General features: G+C 38.3%; 1 protein-coding gene and 1 long non-coding RNA gene across 8 annotated transcripts in view; one reads left to right on the forward strand and one right to left on the reverse strand.

The window, feature by feature from the left end:
* DNM3 (dynamin 3) overlaps nucleotides 1-23211 on the reverse strand; it is a 569424-nt gene that overhangs the window by 52570 nt on the left and 493643 nt on the right. The window lies entirely within an intron of this gene.
* Nucleotides 1049-16489, forward strand: LOC109252483 (uncharacterized). The gene is made up of 3 exons (XR_002074034.2): nucleotides 1049-1153; nucleotides 5480-5645; nucleotides 16039-16489. It is a non-coding gene; the product is annotated as an uncharacterized LOC109252483 (long non-coding RNA).

Raw genomic sequence — 23211 nt, forward strand, 5'->3', positions numbered from 1 at the left:
AGGAAGAAGGAATGAAAATACAGAGAGGGGAAAGGATGTGCCTAAAGATAATAAAGACAGTAAGACTGAAACAGAACTCTGCCCTAACTTCCCCTGTGTACATTTTCTGCTGTTTATACACCACCTCACTGCTTTTGTTCATTAACAATTTCTCAGTGAAACTGAGTACTAAAAGTGAAATTAAAGAGAAAGTGAGAAATTTTTAAAAATTAGAACTTTTTCTTACTCCTCCAACAGGTAATGATAGTGTTTTAACATCCCAAAGAGATAAAATACAGCACTGTCCAGTAGAAATAACGCGCAAGTCACATTTCTGTAGCCGTGATAAAAAAAAGTAAAACAAGCAAGTGAAATGCATTTTTATAATGTTTATTTTTTTAAATATTCATTTACTTTTGAGAGAGAGAGAGACAGAGAGACAAAGCACGAGCAGGGGAAGGGGCAGAGAGAGAGAGGGAGACACAGAATCTGAAGCAGGTTCCAGGTTCCAAGCTGTCAGCACAGAGCTTGACGTGGGGCTCGAACTCAAAAACCGCGAGATCATGATCTGAGCTGTCACTTAACCAACGGAGACACCCAGGTGCCCCTTTTTGACATATTTAAGGGCTGAGTTGTATCCGCCCCAAATTTGTTGGAATCCTAACTCCAAGTCCCTCAGAATGGGACTATATTACGAAATATGATCTTTTAAGAGGTAATTAAATTAAAATGAGACCAGTAGGGTAGGCCATAATCCACTATGACTGGTGTCCTTATTTGGACACAGGCGTACACAGAGGGAAGGCCATGTGATGACACAGAAAGAAGTTAGCCATCTACAAACCAAGGATGGAGGCCTCAGATGAAACCATCCCTGCTGACATTTTGCTTTGATCTCAGGTTTCTAGCTTCCAGAATTGTGAGAAAATAAATTTCTGTTGTTGAAGCCACTTTGTGGTATTTTGTTACAGCAGCTCTAGCACACAAATGCAACATATAATTAATATAAAAGTCACTGATGTGATACATTCTTTTTTTTTTTTTTTTTTTTTTTTTTTTTTTTGGTACAGAGTATTGAAATCAAATAGGTACTTAAAGCACATCTCAACATGGACCATCCATGCTTCAAGGGTTTAGTAACCATCTGTAGCTAGTGGCTATTGCCCTGGACAGTGTAAGTACGGAGTAGCAACATGATATTATATCTTTTATATAAAATGGTTTTTTAAGTTCTAAAAAAATACATGTTTATTTTTAAAAACTTTATGAATGATTACTTAACAATCTTATTCTTAAGTTCCAATTCCACTGCTAAAACAATATTGCTGATTCATTCTGATAAAAATGTTTACATTAGATTCATATTCTCAGAATGGCTACCTGATAAATCCTATGTTTCCTAGGTAAGTGTTCAGATTTGTATTTTCCTTTGGTCTTGGCATCAAATGAGATATTGAGAGACCATAAAATGATCTCATTAATAGGTTGTACAGAGAATTTTAATTTTGACTGAGATATTGTCAGTATAAGGACAAACTTCAGTGAACATTTATGACTTTAGGATGACAAGAAGATAGAGTTATATGCTCTACAGGAATCCACCTGAAATGACGATGGTGTTGGTAGCACACGTCATTCTTCTCCCTGCACAAAGGATTCTTCTAACTTATAGATTTTCCAGACCTTCAGCTGGGATCTGATATTAGCTTAATGATCATTTTGTTGCTCATGAGTATCTTAATCACAGAGACAAGATCTCCTTCTTCCCCAAATCAGATAAGTTTGCTAATAATGCATGGTTCATTGAAAATTTTGTCAGAGGGCTAAGGATGAACTGGTATTGGGGAAAGCTTGAAGGTTTTAAAAACCGTAGGACTGTTTATGCATGTCTCAATGCACAGCCATTGAGGGCTGCTGTTAACTGGAAAAAAACCAAATGGTTTTGAAAGCCACTACTCTTGTGACAAATCCTGTACCTTTAAGGACTATGAGTACTCGCAACCCAGTGTTTGGTTGTTTTTACTCTTCTGTATGTACTCATCTACAGGATGCATAACTCATAGTTTTATTTGGAAATAGGTAATCTTTAGGTAAAAACAGGACAGGCCTTATATAACCTAAAGGATTATTGTTTCTTGACTTTTGGGGTTTAGGGATGTGTTCCTGGGGATAAGAAATTTTTTCAAGGGGCACCTGGGTGGCTCAGTCAGTTAAGCATCTGACTTTGACTCAGGTCATGATCTCACGGTTCACGGGTTCAAGCCCCTCGTCAGGCTCTGTACTGACAGTTCAGAGCCTGGAGCCTGCTTCGGATTCTGTGTCTCCCTCTCTGCTCCTCCTCCACTCATGCTCTGTCTCTCTCTCTCAAAAATAAATAAACATTAAAAAATTTAAAAAAATAAATAAAAAAGAAATTTTTTTCAATGACAATGTAAGCATTTTGTGTTTTTGTTTACTATATTTTTTAAAAACCACAGTAACTTATGAATATATTTCTATCATTTCACACATTGATATTTCAGTTAGTATTTTTTAAATTTATTTTTATTAAAACAAAAAAAAATTTTTAAATGTTTATTTATTATTGAGAGGCAGAGAGAGAGAGGCAGAGCATGAGTGGGGGAGGAGCAGAGAGAGAAGGAGACACAGAATCCCAAGCAGGCTCCAGGTTCTGAGCTGTCAGCATAGAGCCCAACACAGGCTTGAACTCATGAACCTTGAGATCATGACCTGAGCCAAAGTTGGACGCTTAACTGACTGAACCCCCCAGGCAGGCCTTCTGTTGGTATTTCTAAAAGATAAGGACTCCTTTTCAAAAAACAACCTTAATACCATTGCCACACAAAAAATATTTAACAAGAATCATTTAACATCAGTGACTACTTTTTAAACCTTTGATTTGGGAAAATTTAAATTTATGTAAAAGTAGAGAAAGTAAAGAGAATAACAGAAATTAACCTCTAGGTGCTCATTACTCAGCTTCAACAATGAGCCACATGGCTGTCCTTGCTCCCTCTATATTCCCCAACTACTCTGAGGTAAACTCCATCATCGTGTCATTTTATCTGTAAATATTTCAGTATGCATTCCTAAAAGAAACGGACCCTTAGAAAACATAACCACAATACTATTATCACACTGAAAAATATTAATCATTTCTTAACTTTACGAACATAGTTGACCCTTGAACAACACTGGTTTGAACCATGTGGGTCCATTTATACACATTTTTTTTATAAACACAGTATAGAATACTGTAAATATATTTTCTCTTCCTTATAAATAATATTTTCTTTTCTCTACCTTACTTTGTTGTAAGAATAAAGTATATAATACACAGAACATACAAAATATGTGTTAATTGATGGTTTATACTATTGATAAGGCTTCTACTCAACAGGTTATTAGTAGTTAAGTTTCTAAGGAGTCGAGAGTTATACTGCACAGGGTGCATGGTTCCCCTAAGCCCCACTTTGTTCAAGGGCCAACTGTATTTGGTGTTCACAGTATACTTCCCCAACTGTCTTTGAAAAAACTGATTTAAAGTTTATGTATTGGAACTGGAATCCAAATAAGTCCATATACTATGAGGGGTAGATATATCTCTTAGGTTTATTTTAATCTATAGGCTTCTCCTCTAACTCATTCTCTTTCTTTTTGCCTTGAAATCTATTGTTTTTGTTCAAAAAGGCGGGAGGAGCGGGAGTAGGTCATTTGTCCTGTAGATTCCACTCAACTTCCCGGTTTGGATTTGACATATTTAACCCACCTGGATATCATTTCATGGGTTCTTCTACCCCCTGTATTTCCTATAATGTGGTACTTTGATCTCTAGACTCAATTATTACTTTTTTAAGAAGTTTTTTTAATGTTTATTTATTTTTGAGAGAGACAGAGTGTGAGTGGGGGGAGGGGAGAGAGAGAGAGAGGGAGACACAGAATCAGAAACAGGCTCCAGGCTCTGAGCTGTCAGCATAGAGTCTGATGCAGGGCTTGAACTCATGAGTCATGAGATGATGACCTGAGCTTAAGTCGGACGCTTAACTGACTGAGCCACTCAGGCACCCCTACTCAATTATTACTTTTTAAGTGACTCTTTTTGAGTTAGGGAGAGGCAACTACATCAAAATTGATATGCAGACTAGATACTAATATTGTAGAGTAGAAAATGAGCCCCTTATACACAGCATAAACACTATTTCCTGTTGTCCTCTTTGTAGAGTATTTATCTTGGTCTAAACTGGTTTATTAAATAGATAACTGTTACACTTAATCTATGCTATATATTAAGCATATAACATAGGATGAGAAATGTACTAGGTGCCCTGAGAAGTTAAAGGGAGGAACACAACACAATTTGTTCTCTTAAGAAGTTTACCATCTATTTGGGGAGGAACAGATTAATAGGCAAGACACAAGGTGTCGTAATCACAGCGTGCAATAAATGCTAAGTGCTAGGATAAAGCCTCTTAGTGTAATCAGTTTTCCAAGAAAAGAGTGATTATTCTAGAATTTTCAGGAGCCAGACAGAGAGAAAGCATGTGAGACTTGGCCTGGTTGTATTGGGACATGCAGACATCCAGAAGACATGCAGGCAAGGGGAACAAAAGGAATGGAGGTAGACATTAGCTTGATATATTTGGGGAAATATTTGGGAGTGCATGGTAAAAGCATGTTGCGTGGAAGGAGACATATTTGAATTGTGAAATGAGTGGCCTGTTGTGGAGAGTTCAAGTTAGGCCGAAGAGAGGAGATGCGACATGGTGGGCATGCAATGTCACCAGAAAGGATATGATCAAATGGTGTTTTAGGAAGATCACTATGGCGGCCGTTTTCAGGCTACATTTATGTAAGGAGGGAAGGACTGGAAGCAGGGAGGCCAATTACGGTCTACGGTAGAAATGGCATGGTATATATCCAGGTACCTGGTCACAAAATATTTCTTATAGGGGAGGAAAGACATGTGTTTAACATGAAGTTAAAAAAGGGAGCCAGTAGACAAAAGGTGAAAGATACCAGAGAAGGCAGTTGTGTACATGAGATTTTAGATGGTGTCAAAAGCAAATGAGATTTAGTGTATTGGTAAAGGAGGAATATTTAGAAAGATCTTCCTTCTATATCATATTCCAGCTATACCTAGCCATTCACTATTTCCAGATCAAACCACGCACGCCACAACCTGGTGCCTTTGGCCATGCTGCCCCTTGAATGTGAATGCCCTTTTGCCCAAAATCTGACTGCTAAAATCTTTCTATTATTCAAGGTCTGGTCTATATGTCACCGCCTGTGTGATATAACCTTCCCTAGAGAAATTAATTAAAATTGATCTCTCCTTCCTACATATTCATAGCTTAAATGTTTCTTCTTCTTAAAAATTCACATTTTTCCCCATGAATATTATTGATTGCTTTCTACTAGGCTTTTTCCACTGTATTTTAATGCACTGCAGTTACTATTCTACAGTGCTCGATAAATGAAAGCGGCATCTTTCTTCTTGAAGGCTTAAGGGAAGGTCAAGAAGAGAATGGGGAAGAATGAAGATAAGGGTATTGGCAGCTTCATCCGGTTCACCTCAGTGCTCTCCCAGAGAAAGAGGCGACATGCCTGCCTAGAAGGAAAGTGAGGGATGGATGTGAAGGGAAGATCGGATTTGGAGCAGGTGCCAGGTGAGTCAAAAAGAGGTAAGAGGAGGAAAAGTTCCTTTAAATGTTGGGTACCATAAATTTGTAAGGACCAGGTTTTTGCAGCAAATTTTCTTTTAGTAGGAGTTCATAGTTGGAAGGACAGAGAAAGAAGACAGCATAAAGACCAGTCCACAATGCCTATGAGCGTTACCATATTCAGTAACAAACATTTAACATGGGAGGGTGGGGGTGTGGCACAATGATGCCTCAGAGGACACTGAGATGATGAGCCGGCGTTCAGGTTGAGGAAAGAAACTAACACAAGCTGTCAGGCCAGGTTCTCAGTTCGGTTGCCAAGAATAGCCTGGTATGATTTTGAAGGATACTGATGCCTGGGCCCGGCCCACAGAGACTGTGATTTAATTGATCTGGGCTGAGGCCTGGAGCATCTGTGTTTTTAAAAGTGTCCCCAGGTGAGCAACCCTGCAGTAAGGAGATACAGATGGGGAAAAGCAGAAGGGGTTAGGGGACTGAAGGTTCTACTGAGGATAGAGTACAGGATGAAGTAAAAATGCTATTTATGGTCTCAGGTCTGAAAATTCCCAGGAAAAAGAAGGATCTGACTTTACATAAAAGAAAGTATCTATGTTTTAGGATCCAAATGTGATCTCAGCTAGTTTCCACTGGACAGACGTCATTATTCCCTGACAGTCATAATTGGCACTGTGGTAGGCAGATGGTTGAACGGTAAAAGAAACTTTACAAGAAAAAAAGTTATTTCAAAAAGAAAGTTGCCTACCCCACAACAGACTTGCAGGGTCTTTCTGAGGCCAAGTGCGACAGAGGAGAGACAAGTGCCGAGAGGACACAGGATGCTCAGGAAATCTCATCTTGGCCAGACCCAAGGTCATCATTTCAGCTGATCACAAGAGACCTCCTGTGGGAGGCCTTGGAGCACCTCTCTGACTCCAACTGTAGAAATCAGGCTTAGCCCTGGTTTTCTTAGTAGCCATTTATGGCTCTCATTCATAAATTTGGTTAAGAGGTTTTTGAATTCATTTACATTTCCTGCCAGCACCACCTTTTGGGACCAAAGAGCTCCATAAGTTTATAACCTGCTGTGTGAAGTAGATTTCCTTTCATTTTCCCTAAACTTACTTCACTGTGTTTTAAAGAGTGCCCTCCTTGTCCTAAAAAGAAAAAGTAAACAGGATTATAAGATGAGAACAGATTGGCTGAAGTAAGCAGGGCAGAAAAAGAGCTAGGTGTTATAAGGAACCACAGACTACCTTAAATCCGAAGTATAGTTTTAAAAGACAAACATGGCTGGAATGCGTGACCAAGAGGGGAGCTGAGTGTGCCACACAACAATGGCTCCATTGTTCTCAGAACCCCCTAGACCCTTCCAGGGGCTCTGCATCCTGTTTGGGGCACCACTGCTCAAATGAAAGGGAGAACTTGAATGTTTAGCAGATATCAATAATACTTATTAAATCACTGGAAAAGAAAGAAAAATTCAACAAATGTGGATTTTTCCAGTTAGAGAAAAGAAAACTGTTCCATACAAACGGATCTAGGATATGATGTATAAAATGGAAAATAGTTGTTCTACCTTTGAGTTAAAACACAAAGAGAAGGAACCGGCACGCATCAGATGGTCGCTCAGCTTTGCCATGAGAAGGAAGCTCCCGACACTGGCAGTTATATGTAGGACTGAGAAAACTATGCATTTCTTAAAAATTCCTATTTCCAGAGTGATTTGGGGCTCATCTTGTCTTTGCACTTGCCTCAACGGATTTTAAAGACAGCTAACTGAGTTATTTACCTAAGATGCTTAGGAAATAAGCACCTTAGAAAATAAAGGAATTTGTGGTTAAAATATTAATATGTGTAATTTTTGGAACTATAAGGAAACAACAAGTATTTAAAAAACATATTAATTTTAGTGGGCCGAATAGTAAACCAAACTATCTGTTGCATTTTTTCCTCCAAGGTCTTAGTACGAAGTTGATTAAAGGAAAGTTTTGTGTTTTAATGGAAAATAGGGCAAAGGTTATGTGTAACAGGAATCCAGTCATGTAAAGCTTGCAGAACGCAGGTTAGGCTCATAAAACTGCTCATTAAAATGCTCTGTTCTGAAGCAAAAGCAAATAAATGAGCTCAAGGAAAAGAGCCACAGAAATCATCTAGAAATATTTCCATGAAAGACTGTGAAAATAGTCCTCCCTAGTCATAAGAAATGTTCAGTTATTGCTTATACAAATAGCCACACTTAAAAGACTTTTAAATACCTTCCCTGCAATGCTGGTTTTGACCTTCTGCCAAGAGCTACTTAGTGTTGTTTTTTTTTTTTTAATTTTCTGAATAGACCATATGATGAGCAAAAAATAAAAAGGCACACACATCAGAAGTTTTAAAAACAGCATTAGCAGAATAGTTTAGTTATTAACCCCACCCCCAAATTCTGGTTTAAATTTAGCAAATTTACAAGTTCTACACTGGTTTAAAACCCCAATCCCAAATTATAGAAATGAAGACCAAAAGAATCTTGAAGATTTACAGAGCTAGAATTCTCTATAGTTCATTATCTTCTAGTACAGAAAACGTAGATGGAGGAATTTAAATTAATAATGGTAATGTCTTGCCGGCAGAATAATGAGCAGCAAGAGAACTTCTAAGAAGGCAGTTAGCCCCAGAGCAATTCAGACAGACCGTGCTTACACAACGGCTGGCCGGTCTGTAAGGCCTCAAGCCAAAAACAACACCGACTGCCAGCAGTGCCCATCACTTACAGAGGGAACGGCACAACTTGATGCTGATGAAGTGTGTGTCGGGGTGGGGGGTGGGGTGTCCAGACACGTATCTTATTTTTAATGTAAATTCGGCGATGCCCTCTTCCCTGTCTGAGTCACAGAGGGGCGACCTGGTGCAATCCCAGCATGTCAAGGGATCAACCGGAAGGAGGCCAGCTTACCGAAAACAAAACCGCTCCAGAAAGCAGCATCAGTAGTGAGGCATGTGGTCTGAATTCACACCCTACTGCTCTATCTGTGGCTTTTCCTTGCACCATTTCCATAGCCTGTTGCTCCCGGGAGGGAGTCAACAACAGCATGGATGTTCTGCCCACTCATTTTCTGTTTTTGTTTTTTGTTTTTGTTTTTTTGAAGTAGAAGGAATTACCAATGGCAATACTCTTTTTTTCACTCCAATCTATCTTAAGAAAAGAAGTCTGCAGCTCACTGGTGAGACAAGACACATCAAACTGAGAGAGATTCCTTTTAAAAAGCAAGGCTGGATTGCAACAGGCTTCCTGCCAACATTCAATCAGGTTTTGTTGTCCTCCTCGCTGCTGCCGCTGCGCCTTTTCACTTTGGTGGGGAGGGAGCTGACTGAGAGCCTTGGCTAAAATAAAAATACAGAACTATTTTACGCAGCTAAACCAACTCTCACATCCTGTGAGATAGCCTAGACATTTGATAAACACATCTTGGCAACAACAGCTCATCTCTTCAGAGTTAGCTATGAAAAGGGTATTTCCTAATTCACCCCATGCTAAACAAAATCATCTGCTGTCTTTTTTCCCACTGGCCTCTAACATACCTTATTCTGGAATGACGCTTTCCTTTGCTTGGGTAGATTTTGAAAATCAGCATTATCCTTTCCACAGTGGTAGTTTACATTTTACCTACACACACACACACACACACACACACACACACACGCATTCTTGCACAAGTTAGCAAGATTTAAAGCCTCTCATTTTTTATTCTTGAAACCCCGAAAGGGAAACTGTTCTTCATGTGCCAAGGAATACAGCCATTCATTATTTTTTCTTCCTTTCTCCCTGTATATCCTCCCAATAGGATTAAAAGCAGTCTGGGGAGTGGAGTATGGAGGTAGAGGGAGAGGGGGTGGGAGGGAGGCACTTTAATAGCCTCTACTACACGGATTCAACACAGTAGGGACCTTGTGCTTCAGACTCCAACTGTTTCCTTCCTTTTAAGCCTTGCACTTGGCCCTCTTCTACTGAAGCCATACACTGATATCTCTGGACAGAGGAGGTAACTAATAAATGGCCTTTCTGAGAATGAGGGAGGATGGAGAGGCCTAGGAAAACTATCACAACACTATCTTTGATTTTTTAAAATAAATTTCATCTTGAAAGAATTTGTTTTACAAAAAGGTTGCAAAACTAATACAAAGAATTCCTGTATACTCTTGACCCAGATTCCTTAAACGTTAACATCGTCTGAAACCACACAATCATGGTCAGTCAGGAAATTTTGAGAAGTATTGGCCAGTTATTTTATGGGGTCTCTCAGTTCGAGTTTATCTGATGTTTCCTCATAATTAAACTTAGGTTATGCATTTTTTTCCCTACTAAAGCCACATAAATGATGTATCCTTCTCAATGCATTACATCTGGAGACACGTGATATCAGTCTGTCCTGTTGCTAGTGATGGTTAAGATGGTGTATACCAGGTTTCTCCATTGTAACATTTCCATTCTTTTCCTTTCTAGAATTAAGAAGTATTATTTGCATGCTACTTCGAGAGTATGTAACTATCCTGTTTCTCATCATACTTTCACCTACTAATGTTAGCATCCATTGATAAGTCTTGAGAGAAACAATTACTACTACGGTGTTTTGCAAATGGGGATTTTCTAGCTTCTCTTCTAATAGTATCACTTGGAATTATACGTAAGGAAGAGCTTTCCCTTCTTCATTTAGTTATTCAGTTATTGATTTACAGAAGTATAGTTTCTTATTTGATTCTATGGGTTATAATCCATTACGGTCATAATTTTTGTTGCCGACATTGTCCCAGATTTAGTCACTAGAAGCCTCCCTCAAGTTGTCTCCTGTATCCTTAAATATGTTCCCATCATTTTTTGAGTGCTTCTTTACTTTCTGACAACATAAGGTATCCTGCGGTCTTTTTGTACTTTCTCCAGTCCTGAATTTCTCCAAGAAGCTGTCAGTTCCTTTAATGGGAAAATAGGATAGGGGTGCCTGGGTGGCTTAGTCGGTTAAGCGTCCGATTTCAGTTCAGGTCATGATCTCGCAGTCCATGAGTTCAAGCCCCACTTTGGGCTCTATTCTTACAGCTTGGAGTCTGGAGCCTGCTTCAGATTCTGTGTCTCCCTCTCTCTCTCTGCCCCTCTCCGCTCATGCTCTGTCTCCTTTCTCTCAAAAATAAACAAACATTGAAAAAAAATTTTTTTTAATAGTATAAAATAATTCTACCTTTGCTTGTCAGTCAGAGTGAGTCCATAAGTCTCCTAGTGGTAAAAAGTCACCACCATGTGGGTTGGGAGAAACAAAGGCTCTGAACTTCCAGTGTTTTGGGGGATAAAATTTTCACAACTATAAACTGCAATAAAATATGTCTTTCCCACTTCACCCTAAATTGGAAATCCCTGGTAAATAATAGAACTCACATAACTGAATGCTCAGGATCAACAAGATATATATTTTTTGAAATTGGAAGTATTGTGAAATTGTGATTTCTAATAAAAAATATACGTTTGGTCTTGGTCTTGTTCTTGGCACAGAGCTCCCCAAACCCTTAGAATTTTCTAAGGGATAAGAGTTAGACACAAAAGTGTCCTTTGTTATTGACAACAAGCCCCTTTCAACCACACCTGTGTTTATATTAATGAGGAGGCTTTTGGAAAGCACCTAAGGATGGGGGCTGGTTACCAGTGGAACCAACTGTGATTGATTACAGGGTTGGAACTTTCAGCTTCATCCCCCTCACCTCTGGGGAAGCGGGGGGTGCTGGAGATTGCGTTCATCGCCAATAGCCAACGGCCAATGATTTAATCAATTGTGCCTCTGTAATGAAACCTCCATAAAAAAAGGGGGTGGGGTTTGGAGACTTTCCAGGTTGGTGAATACGTGCAGGTACTGGGAAAGGGGCATGCCCGGAGAGGGCAAGGACACTTGGTGTCCTCCCACATACCTTGCCCTGTGCATGTCTTCCATCTGGCTACTCCTGAGTTAAGTCCTTTTATAGTAAACCACTAATCTGGTAAGTAAACTGTTTTCTGAGTTATCTGAGCTGCTCTAGCAAATTATCAAACCATAACAGGGGGTTGTAGGGACTTCTGAATTATTTGGCAGGTTGGTCAGAAGCACAGGTGACAACCTGAACTTTTGATTGGTGTCTGAAGTTGGGTGAGAGAGTGGAGCACTCTTAGGGAACCGAACCCTTAATCTGTGAGGTCTGACATGCCATCTTCTGGTAGATAGTGTCAGAATTGAGTTAAATTGTAGGACCAATCTGGTGTCACAGAATTGCTTAATGGGTGGAAATTGCACACATCTAGTTTCAGATGCAGTGATGTGCAGCAGAGTTGTGTGAGAGTAGAGGACGTGCACAGAGGAGTGTGTTTTCTTCTTAGAGATACTTATGGATATTTCATTGTAAACTAAAAACCCACCCCAACTTTTGTTATGCTTACCACGGTATAATTTGGACTAAAACAAGTAAATCTGTTACTAAAGTGCTTTAACATTGTTTTTCTGATTGTTTTACAAGGCACAGGTGAACAAAAGACAATTAAAACTAAGTGGTAATATAATTAAGTACATAATAAACTGTTTAGTTTTGTGGGGAAATAAAACTCACTATTCACATGGCTTTTAATTACCAGACATTATTATTATTATTGTTTTCATGTTGGCTTAGATTTACCTAAATGTTTATCCATTTCTTTGTCCATATTTTCTTTTTTTTAACAATTAGTTATTTTTGACAGAGAGAAAGTATATGTGAGCGAGTGAGTAGGGGAAGGGCAGAGACAGAGGAGAGAATCCCAAGTAGAGAAAGGGAGGGAGAGAGAATACCAAACAGGTTCCACACCATCAGTACAGAACCCAACACAGGGCTGGAATCCATGAATCGTGAGATCATGATCTGAGCTGAAATCAAGAGTTGGACACTTAACTGACTGAGTCACCCAGGCACCCCATTTTGTCCATATTTCTTATGGATCATTATCCTTCTTCCTAAAATACTTCTTTAAGAAGTTCTTTTCGTGTGCATATGTTGGTGGTAAATGCTGTTTTGTTGTTTAAAATGTCTTTATTATACCCTCACTTTAAAATAATGCTTAATTAGGTTATTCAACTCTAGGTTAACAATATTCTTCTCTCTATACTTTGAAAATTATTCCAATATTTCTGGTTTCCATTGTTGCTCTTAAGAAGCCTTCATTTTTGTTCCCTGGAAGTTTATCTCTCCTTTTTCTCTGGATGCTTTTAAGATCGTCTCTTTGTCTTTGGTGTTTGGCAGTTTCATTACAACATATAGCTGTATGTTATCTGTGGTTTTCCTAGATCTTAGAATTCACGACTTATATCAATTTTGGAAAAATTTTAGTTACTCTCCCATTCTCTTGTAGCATGACGATTAAACATGTGTTAGACTTTCTCATGCTATCTTTCATGTCTCATATCTTTCCTATCTCTCTGTCTCTCTATGCTGCATTCTGGGTGATTTATTCAGTTATGCAGCCAGTCGTGTGTAGGAACTAGCATGTGCCAGCATATGGGAACCAATTGACAGCATCTATTCCCAATTCTGCATTCACTGTCATCACACTGGTGATTTAAATTGGCCATTGTAGGAGTAGACACAGAATAGAAACTGGCAATGTTAAATTACAGGGACTTTTTTCTACTTCCCTGGAGAAATAATTATTAAACATTTATCAGCATGCTACTGTATACAATCTATTTCACTTAGTCTCTCTTGAGCTGTTTAATCTACTTGTGAAGTTTTAACTTCAATCACCATTTTTCATTTCTAAAAGTTCTATTTGGTTCTTCAAAAAATATACATTGTCTTTTTTTTTTTTAATTTTTAACATTTTATTTATTTTTGAGACAGAGAGAGAGCATGAACAGGGAGGGTCATAGAGAGAGGGAGACACAGAATTTGAAACAGGCTCCAGGCTCTGAGCTGTTAGCACAGAGCCCGACGCGGGGCTCGAAATCCCAGACCACGAGATCATGACCTGAGCCGAGATCGGATGCTTAACCAACTGAGCAACCCAAGCGCCCCTACACTGTCTTTTTTTAAAAGTTGTTCTTTCCTCAGGTTTGTGATTTGCTCTATTTAAACATTTAAACATAATCCAAACTCTTTTCTATTGTTTGTTATTCTCTCTTATTTTAATAGATTTTTTAAAGTTTATTTATTTTGAGAAAGAGCATAGGAGGGGCAGAGAGGGAGAGGGAGAGGGAGAGGGAGGGAGAGGGAGGGAGAGAGGGAGGGAGAGAGAGAATCTCAGGCTCCGTGCTTCAGCACAGAGCCTAATGTGGGGCTTGAACTCATGAAACGTGAGATTATTACCTGAGCTGAAGTCAAACACTTAACCGACTAGGCCACCCAGGCACTCCAGTTTGTTATTCTCTTGACTCACTCATGATGGTTTCTTTTTCTCTTTTGTCTTGTCTTGTTTTTTTTCTTTTCTTTTCTTCCCTTCTTTTTCTTCCTCCCTCCCTCCCTTCCTTCCTTCCTTCCTTCCTTCCTTCCTTCTGAGTACTTTTAAATGCTGGATTGTGTATTTAGGTTCAACTGGGCTTTATTTGTGTGAATCCTATTAGGACTGGTGTGAGGCTGTGTACCTTCAGAGAGTATTTATGTTTCTGTGGGCTCCCAGAATGGCCTCCACTCAGGGCCACTTTACGTTAATATCTCAGTTTTCATTCTGCTTGACCACTTAAGTGGTACAAACTTGACCCCCAAATCATATGGATTCTCTAACAATGGATTCTCAAAGATGTTTGTTTACCCAGAATTTAGGGTGAGATAAATAACTTTGTTTTCTTCCATTCCTGGCAGGTAGATTCTTCTAGCAGGGGTATATCTTGGAGGGTCCTGCTTACTGCAGAAGCCTTGGTTTCAATTTTCCAACTTGTTCTGGCTGACATCTTTTCCCCTATCCCCATACGACTGTGTAAACCCAAAAGCTCTTGAGTACAGTGATGGCAAACACCCCAAGGGCAGCTGTGGCCTCACCATAGTCTTAACCCTCTACTTTCCTGTTCCCTCTTTATTTTGGCCACCACAGTGTTTTCTCATCTTTCTAGTGCGCTCAATTAGAAATTTAAAAGAGCACTTCTCACACTGTCCTCAAAATTTCTAGATGTTTTGAAGTCAAGACAGCTAGTCTAAAAACTGCTGAAATCAAAGTCCACATGCCTGTAAAAAAGATCCTTTCCTAAGCTTAGAACAATTTAGAATTATAAAGATTTGAGAACTCTGATTGGTGCTAAGTCTTTTCTTTTACTTCAAAATATTCTATAGCAAAACATTTATATCCCACAGACAGACACACACACACCCATCGACACACTATACATTAAGTACTACGATGTGCTGACACTATTATTAGCTATTCAGAATAGCTACTGAGACTTGCAAAACACTTTGTAAACCATGAATAAGTGGAATCAGAGGTTGATACTCAGAGGAATTTACATCCTAACCACCAATTTTTTTTTTGCCAAATTTTACTTGGGTTCCAAGTACTTTAGACCCCTAGATTCATTTGATGCTAGCAACAATCCTGTGTACTATTCCTATTAATATGAATATATACTTTGTATAGAGTAGAGGTATACAATTTTCAAATTGTTTTACTTATATAATTGGTTTTGAGTTTTTTTTTTTTTTTTTTTTTTTTTTTTTTTTTTTTTTTTGAGAGAGAGAAGAGAGAGAGAGAATCCTAAGCAGGCTCCACACTCAGCACAAAGCCTGACGTGAGGCTTAATCTTGCAACCCTGAGATCATGACCTGAGCTGAAAGCAAGAGTTGGACACTTAACCGAGTAAGCCGCCCAGGCACCCCAAGGTTTTGAGTTTTCACATAGACAGACTTACTTAGACTTATTTCCTTTTTCAGAAACCAAGAGTCAAAACAGATGCATGATTTTTTCCAAGGCCATACAATATAAGTTGAAGAGGTAGAATAGAAAGTCAGTTTTCAAAGCTCTAAGTTCAGTGTGATCGGCACAGATCAATCAGAAAAACTGGGGCATTTCCCCATCTCTATGGGGAAGAAAATCCTATTGGAACAGAGGACTCTGGGACTAGGTCGGGGGGCCACATGGATATACATTTGTAAAACATGGTTCCATTTTAGTTCAGTTTTAATCGTTTATATGTTTTTGAGGTGTTTTTTTTTCTCCCCTGAGGTAACCCTCAGGAATGCTATAGTGATTTAGGAAATGTTTAGTTCAAAGAAGTTCTACAACAGAGATACTGGTACAGAGGACTGGTATGCTAACGGCCTGCTCATTCCCTGCCTTTCGATTTCCAATTAACATTCACATAAAAAAATCAGTAGTTCACTCATTAAAATGACTTTTTCATTTTGAATGCAATAACAATTTTCAGACACTGTCTCTGTACCTTCATAGGCAAATCCTTACAAACCAGTAAACTGGGACTCTTCATGAATTCTTGCACTCTCAGTGAGATTTGTAGTGACAGTTTTCGGTTCAAAAGTGCATTCTTGTAACTAGACTACATGGGATCATCCAGTGGAATGAAGTCCAGTATCACATACACAGCTGTACTCTGAGAAGTAATTTTAGACGTCAAGATAATGTATGTCGAAGCTGTGCAAAACCACAACCCACCAGTGGATCACGATGCCTTTTGGCAAATGCTGTTTATTGTGTTAGTCTCTGGCTGTACAATGATCTGGAAAGCTGAACGACTGGAATTTGTCACTTAAGCCATTCATCCTCAGCTGCCAAGAGGTGGGCACATTCTGACCTCTGGAATTAAAGTTGGGCAGAGTTCCATACACTATCCTACTAAGAATGTGGTCACTATAGCTCCAATAAAGACATCCTGTTTCAGCAATACGGTGTAAAGAAAACTTCACAGCTATCAAATGGTTTGGATGTTTTCCATTCATTTTTAGTTGGTAGACGTCCATTTTCTTTTTACTTATGTCTAAACTAATTGTGTGTCTTGATGTTACATTTTTTTCTATAGCTCTAACCTAAAAACAGCTGAAGTTATTTTCCTGAATACACATAAAAACTCCTGAGCTGAGACCTGATATATCAAGTTTCAGCCTGAAGAATTTTTTTGAGCCGATGGTTTATGCTGAAAACGCTGACAGATGTCGAACAGCCTCAGCAAAGCAATCTTTAAGGGAGTTCTGGGCAACAGCCCATGTGGCTGCTTTGAAAGTGCTAAATTCTTGTTGCTAAATAATTTTATTTAAAAAAAAATCCTATGATTTATTATATTAATATTTTAACAGATATTTGGAGAAAGCCATCAATTAATTACTCTGTCGCTAAATTTTGGAACTTGTTAGTTCTTATTTTGCATTTTCTTTGGGCACAAGAAATTCTATATTCATCATTCTAAAGGGCCAGATAAGAGCCAGGCTTCAGAAATTATGACCTTTAAAGCATAAAGTAGATACAGAAAATTTTAAAACTGCTGCAAGAAGTCCCCGAAACCAAGAGAATCTAGATGGTAAACATCTGCTAAATTTGTGGCAGTGATTTTTCTTTCCTGGTATTTTCAAATATGAGTCAGAGGACTCAAACTACAAACTACATACGTCTGATCAGAAGCAACTGAATGTTTATAAGTATTCTACAGGGGGTTCGGACTGTCCCAGGAGGGTAATATTTTAAAGGACATCAGTGGATGCAAATGAATTTCAGCCATAAGAAGGAAGAAGAGGTGAATAGTACTTTTGTCTCTGGGAGACTTGGAATTTCAGACAGGCTCCATTTTGGAGAATTCTATTTAGCTTGCCTGCATTTGCTGATGTTGTTTCAGTTGGGAATGGGAGAATGATATTCCTTATCCCTGCATCCTGAACTGTTCAGCAGTGTTATGCTATGCTGTTAACAGCTGGCAAGTTCCATGGATATGCAGATGGAAGAGTTCCCCGCTGATATAAAAAGATCTTATGAATTGTGTCTTGTGTAAAAGAGAGCAAAATCCTTTTTACAAAGTAAGTATAACATGAGTAAGAACTGCAATTTTTTTCTTCCCCTGTTGGTCTCTAGCAAACTCTCATCTCTGACAGTCTAATACACAATCTAGACACTTTACCGCATTGCTGTGCCCCTTGGAAAACTGTTTTTACATTTTTTTTCTCCAAAGCTAAGCACTTCCTTTCTTCCTTTCTAGTTACGCCATGGTAGTTAGCAATCTTCTAAATGTCTGAATGCTGCATAAATAATTAAGTGGCACAGAATGTGTTGTTTTTCAAAGTAAAAAAAAAAATCCACCCATCTAGATTCATGAGCATATTAAGTCATTAGCAAGAGGAATATTCCACCTACAAGAAATACACTGAGAAAAAAATGGAAGGGTGTGAAAAATGTGAGCAACTTTACAATGTTACCACCATACCAGAAAGCCATAAGAATGGAAAGGCCAAGTCAATGGCCACTCAACATGCAGAAGAAAAAAGATATTCTATAACAGCTTTTATTTATCTTCTTTGTTTGAAAAAAAATGATGGAGTGATTATTTGTAATGTAAAATATAAAAATATCCACTAGGGTTATCATTTGGACCATCTGAGAAAACAACAGGCCTTTTTATTTTCAGAAATCTATACCAATTTAGCATTTTGTATGTATCATGTACATGCATCACCCGATGTACATGTTTACTGATTTAGTACAGTGTTTTTTCTGCCTCTTCTCCTCTCTCTTCTGGCCTCAGGACAAGTTGTCTACATACATGTGGATTTGGTGCTTTGTGTTTCTAACTGCTGACACTATAGTACTCCTCTTAACATATCACTCTACCATTAAAATGATTGTGCACAATCACTTAATTCAGTATAATAAATCCTGAATGCAGAAATACTCTTTGGCCAAAATGCCCTAAATCACATGTGTATTCTTTTTTTAAAAATTTATTTTCTAATGTTTATTCTATTTTTGAAAGAGAGAGAGAGAGAGAGAGCACGCACACGCATGAGTGGGGTAGGGGCAGAGAGAGAGGGAGACACAGAATCTGAAGCAGGCCCCAGGCTCCAAGCTGTCAGCACAGAGCCTGACACGGGGCTCGAACTCAAGAGCCCTGAGATCATGACCTGAGCTAAAGTCAGACGCTTAAGCAACTGAGCCACCCAGGCGCCCCACATGTGTATTCTTTAGAAGTTTAATGAACACTGTCTTCATTTATTCCATTCTACTGGATTTGACTCAGAAGATGAATGTTTGGGAATTTTTTTTTTCATCTCAATTTAGAAAATGGGTATTTAGTAATGTATTACTACTATATCTATCTATATTACCTTTATATGAAATTCAAAACAGAATATTTTATGATTATTTTCTTGTTAAAATGATCTACAATTAATAACAACTAGGTTCGAGACGAAATCAGAACATAATCAGCAGACTGAATAAAGACGGGTCACTTACTCTCAGGCAAATGAGGAAGGGAAAATGAAATGACTGAGCTTGTACAAGCTCTCACTGTACCTGTAACAGATCTAAGGTTGGCAGCAGCAATCATTTACAGAGAACTTCTAAGTGCCAGAGATGGAACTAAGGGCCTTACTGATTTTATTTTCTCATTCAATCATCACAGTAATCCTCGAGGGGTGTGTGTCATTTCCACATTTGCATATGAGGAAATTGAGGTTCAAATGTATTTGGTAATTTGTCCAGAAAGTGTTAAGAGCCAGCAGTCAAAACCTTTGCACCACTAGAAAATAGCCAGTCTACTTTAGATGGATAACCAAACATGTGGTGGAGGAACTGGTGAAGTGTCCAAGGGGAAAGGTGTAGAGAAGGGCAAAGGAAGAAATGATATCCCTTGGTGTGTGTGCAGGGTGAGGACCCCCAATATTGGGAGTGGTAGTATTGGAGGGCTAGCCAGAAAGTGTTCTGTTTGGAGACACCAAACAGTTAACATAACTGGCATTATTCATTTATTAAAAATGCTACTGAGAAGATGGGAGGGTTGGGCAGGGCTGATGGTACCTCTCCAGAGTTTGAATTTACCATTTACGAGTGCTGTGAATTCGGGTAAGTTGTTTCACCTTGAAACAACTTGATCTCTGACACCACATATCTGTTGTGATATCATAAATACATTGTGAGGACTGACGACATTTTAAAAACACTAGCACAATGCTTGGCACATATTGAGGCATTAAGCAAATGTTGCTTCCCTCTTCTGTACTTAGTTAAGTTTTACTGAAATTTTCATATGTTAAACAGATGACTAATTTTTTTCCCAGCTTTTAAAATTTTTGAGTTCCTTGATTTTGTTATTTTTCTGGTTTGCATTAATTACAGTGAGCAAAATATTCTATACAAGGATGTGTGATAAATTTGATAAAACATGATAAAACATGAGAATAATAATCAGAAGATATGAACCTGAGTCCTGGCTTTACCATTTATTTATACAATGATACTTACAGGTTAACTGATCAATAGACTAATTTTACTTCCTTTGTAGGGGATCCATCCTGGTTTCTTTTAAGATCTCTTTCTCCTTGGTGTACCATGATTTCACTATGATATGCCTAGGTATGTATTTGTTTATTATTTAATCTTATTTAGGACTTGTTATGTTTCCTGAATTCAAGAATCAGTGGACTTGAACAATTTAAAAAAATTCTCAGCCTGCCTTGTCTCCCCCCAGGGTACTTCCAGGATACAGAATTGGATGAACCATAACCCTTGGTTCATGTCACACTTTCAACATTGGTCAATGTACAGACCAATTTTATTTACTTATTTATTATTTAGATTTTTAACACTAGTTATTTTTAGAATGAGATAAGCACCAGTGAATGCATTATCAAACCCCAAAGCTAGGACTTTTAAAATACGCTGCGTCTATTCGTATGGTACCTTACACCAATCAACTCGTCATCTCCCTGCCTTTGCCACCACCTGAGGTAAGGATCAGTGAGAATAAACATCATTACCTTACTTTCCTTCTATTATTGTTTTACTGCATCTATATGTAGTTTTAAAGAGTTATTTTATCTTTTATTTTTAATTTCATAAAAAAGAGTAAGCAATATACAATCTCTCTCACTTATATTGCTAATTAGTTAATCGCCTGTGGCGTAGAGCTCAGCAAGATATACCACCTGTCTAACACCCTGTTTCCCTCAGCCTCCCCTACACGTCTTCAAACAAACTTTACGTAGTCACCCTCATTCACCTTCAGTTACTTCAATACACCGTCATTCCTCTGAATTTTTACATATATCGTTCCTTTGCCTGGGATCCGCTTCCCTTTCCCCAGCCTTCTCCCAGATTTTTACTTCTACCCTTAACATTTACCTCAAAAGTCACTTCCTTTCCAAAGCATTTTCTGATCTCCATTCTTGCTTGTCAAAAAAATAATTAGATACCTCTCATCTTTACTTCCTAACATAATTATTATAGTAATTATCATACATGGTGATGATAAATGACTTTCTTATCAGTCTCCCCTACTAGATTGGGACCTCTTTGAGGACAGGGACTCTTTCCTGCTATATACCTAGCATTAAGCATAGTGCTTAATTAGCACAAAGAAGGTGCTAATTAAATGTCTGCAGAATAATAAGTGAATTAAGTGGGCACAACTACACTTAAAAGTTTCGTAACTTTGACAAGGAAGACTTATTCTAATGATTAACAGCCTGTGTGTGTGTGTGTGTGTGTGTGTGTGTGTGTGTGTGCATGCACACACACGTTATGTGTGATGCGTGGTTTAGATGATCTGCTCTCTAAAATTATACACGATTTTCTGACTTCCCATTGATAAAGAAAACTGAGGGCTAAATTTCCATTCACTGTGCCCTATAGATTTTGAAATGCTTAACTTACTACCATTCCCCCCGCCCACCCCCAAATGCTTTTGGAACCAGATTAATAGGGAGAAAAGTAATTCACTTAGAAAGCCTTCAACTCACAGTTGTCTGAGATGGTTTTGTCCACAAACATTATTTTCTCTAGCATAATCAATTTCTCTTTCTGAAGGAACCTCAAATAAGAAAGCAAGATTTAGCTGAGAAATTACTTTTTGAGAAACAAACATTTTTAAACTTGATGAAACTAAACCTTTGTGTTCAGGTTTTTAAAGGATGCCAGTTTAGCAAACATTCTAGACACATCTGATTTGGACATGAGACCCTACACATTAGTCATCAATAGACAATGGAATAAAGCCTTTATAAGGATATAAAATGTGAAGTAATCTGAAGGCTTTTGGTGGAATATAATGAAAAGAATGCTAACATCTTTGGAAAAACACATTTTGTGGTATGTTTACATGTATCCTTTTGTGGGCTCACACACACGGGCAACAAAATTAGAATTCCATGGCTATTTTGTTTCAAAATTTAAACCATCAGCCATTAATATTTTGAAGTAATTCCTATTCTATTTCCAGTTTGAGCTGAGTCCATCATAACAACACTGTGAGAAAGGAAACAAACTGCATAGATTCCATCTGGCAAATCAGAGGCCTGTAGATCTGACTGTGGTTCAGCCTCTGGCGCCATCAGTTGGGCTCAAAATCAAAAGCTGTGGAAGGAGGTAATTAGCAGGGACTCTAGACCACTCAGTTGGCAACAGCAGGCTTCTTATAGCCACTGGGAAAGTGGGTGGGAAGGGGTTCAGAAATATTCTCTAAAATAACATTGTTCCTTTAGAATGGACGATTGCAATTATAGAGCTATTTTCATGAAAGAAAAGTTGATTTTGATTAACATTCATATCGACACATTTGTTAAGGTGTCAATATTTAATTGGAAAGTTCGACTACCAGCAAAGACGATTATTACAGATTTTTATTTAATAAGAAAACAAGTAGAGGACAACACCTTCTAACTCACTCACAAAGGTAAAAGGGTAACCCACCACCAATTCTTGGTAAGAAAGGGTGACCTTTCCCATCCCATTAATTTCAGCACAAATTAAACCGAGGAGAGGCATTTTGCCAAAGCAATGAAAATATAATTATGTAGGTCACATTCAGAAGATAGTGTCCTCTGAATCTTGCCTGACCAGGCTGTTGATTTCTTAAACTTCAGTGTTAAATGGAAAGAAATTGGCTACATTTAAGCCACTCGATTTGGCTATAGACATGATCATTTACAGATGAAGGCGAAGCAGCCCCGAAATGAACAGAAGATGAGAAGACTGTGTTCCAAATTGACCAGCTGAAGGAAAGTTTATATTTTAAAAAAACAATCACTTGGTCAGTGACTCATGGGGAAAGAATTCTTAAGCTTTCTTCAGGGAAACCCCAGTAAATAACATGTATAATAAAATGGAGATGGTGTTGTCTGTTTTGTTGGGCCGTTCAGTCCACATAATAAACCATTTGGCAAAAAAAGGAACATTCTGAACACGATTCTCTCTGGGAAACCCCCAAACAGCAAGAACTACTGTGGCTTCCTTACAGTTTTACAGAATATTTTGTATCTCAGACTCGCATGTGAAATAAAAACTTGGAAGAAATGTGGAAAAAAATCTGCTTTTTGTTACAGAGTTGAGGATTTTTCAGCCGGGTGCTTCCATGATTCACACTGCACTCCACTCTTCTGAAACTCAAAACCACATATCATAAAAAGC

The sequence above is a fragment of the Panthera pardus genome, unplaced genomic scaffold (assembly GCF_024362965.1).
Source record: "Panthera pardus isolate Hobbes unplaced genomic scaffold, ASM2436296v1 HiC_scaffold_21, whole genome shotgun sequence".
Lineage (NCBI taxonomy): Eukaryota > Metazoa > Chordata > Mammalia > Carnivora > Felidae > Panthera > Panthera pardus.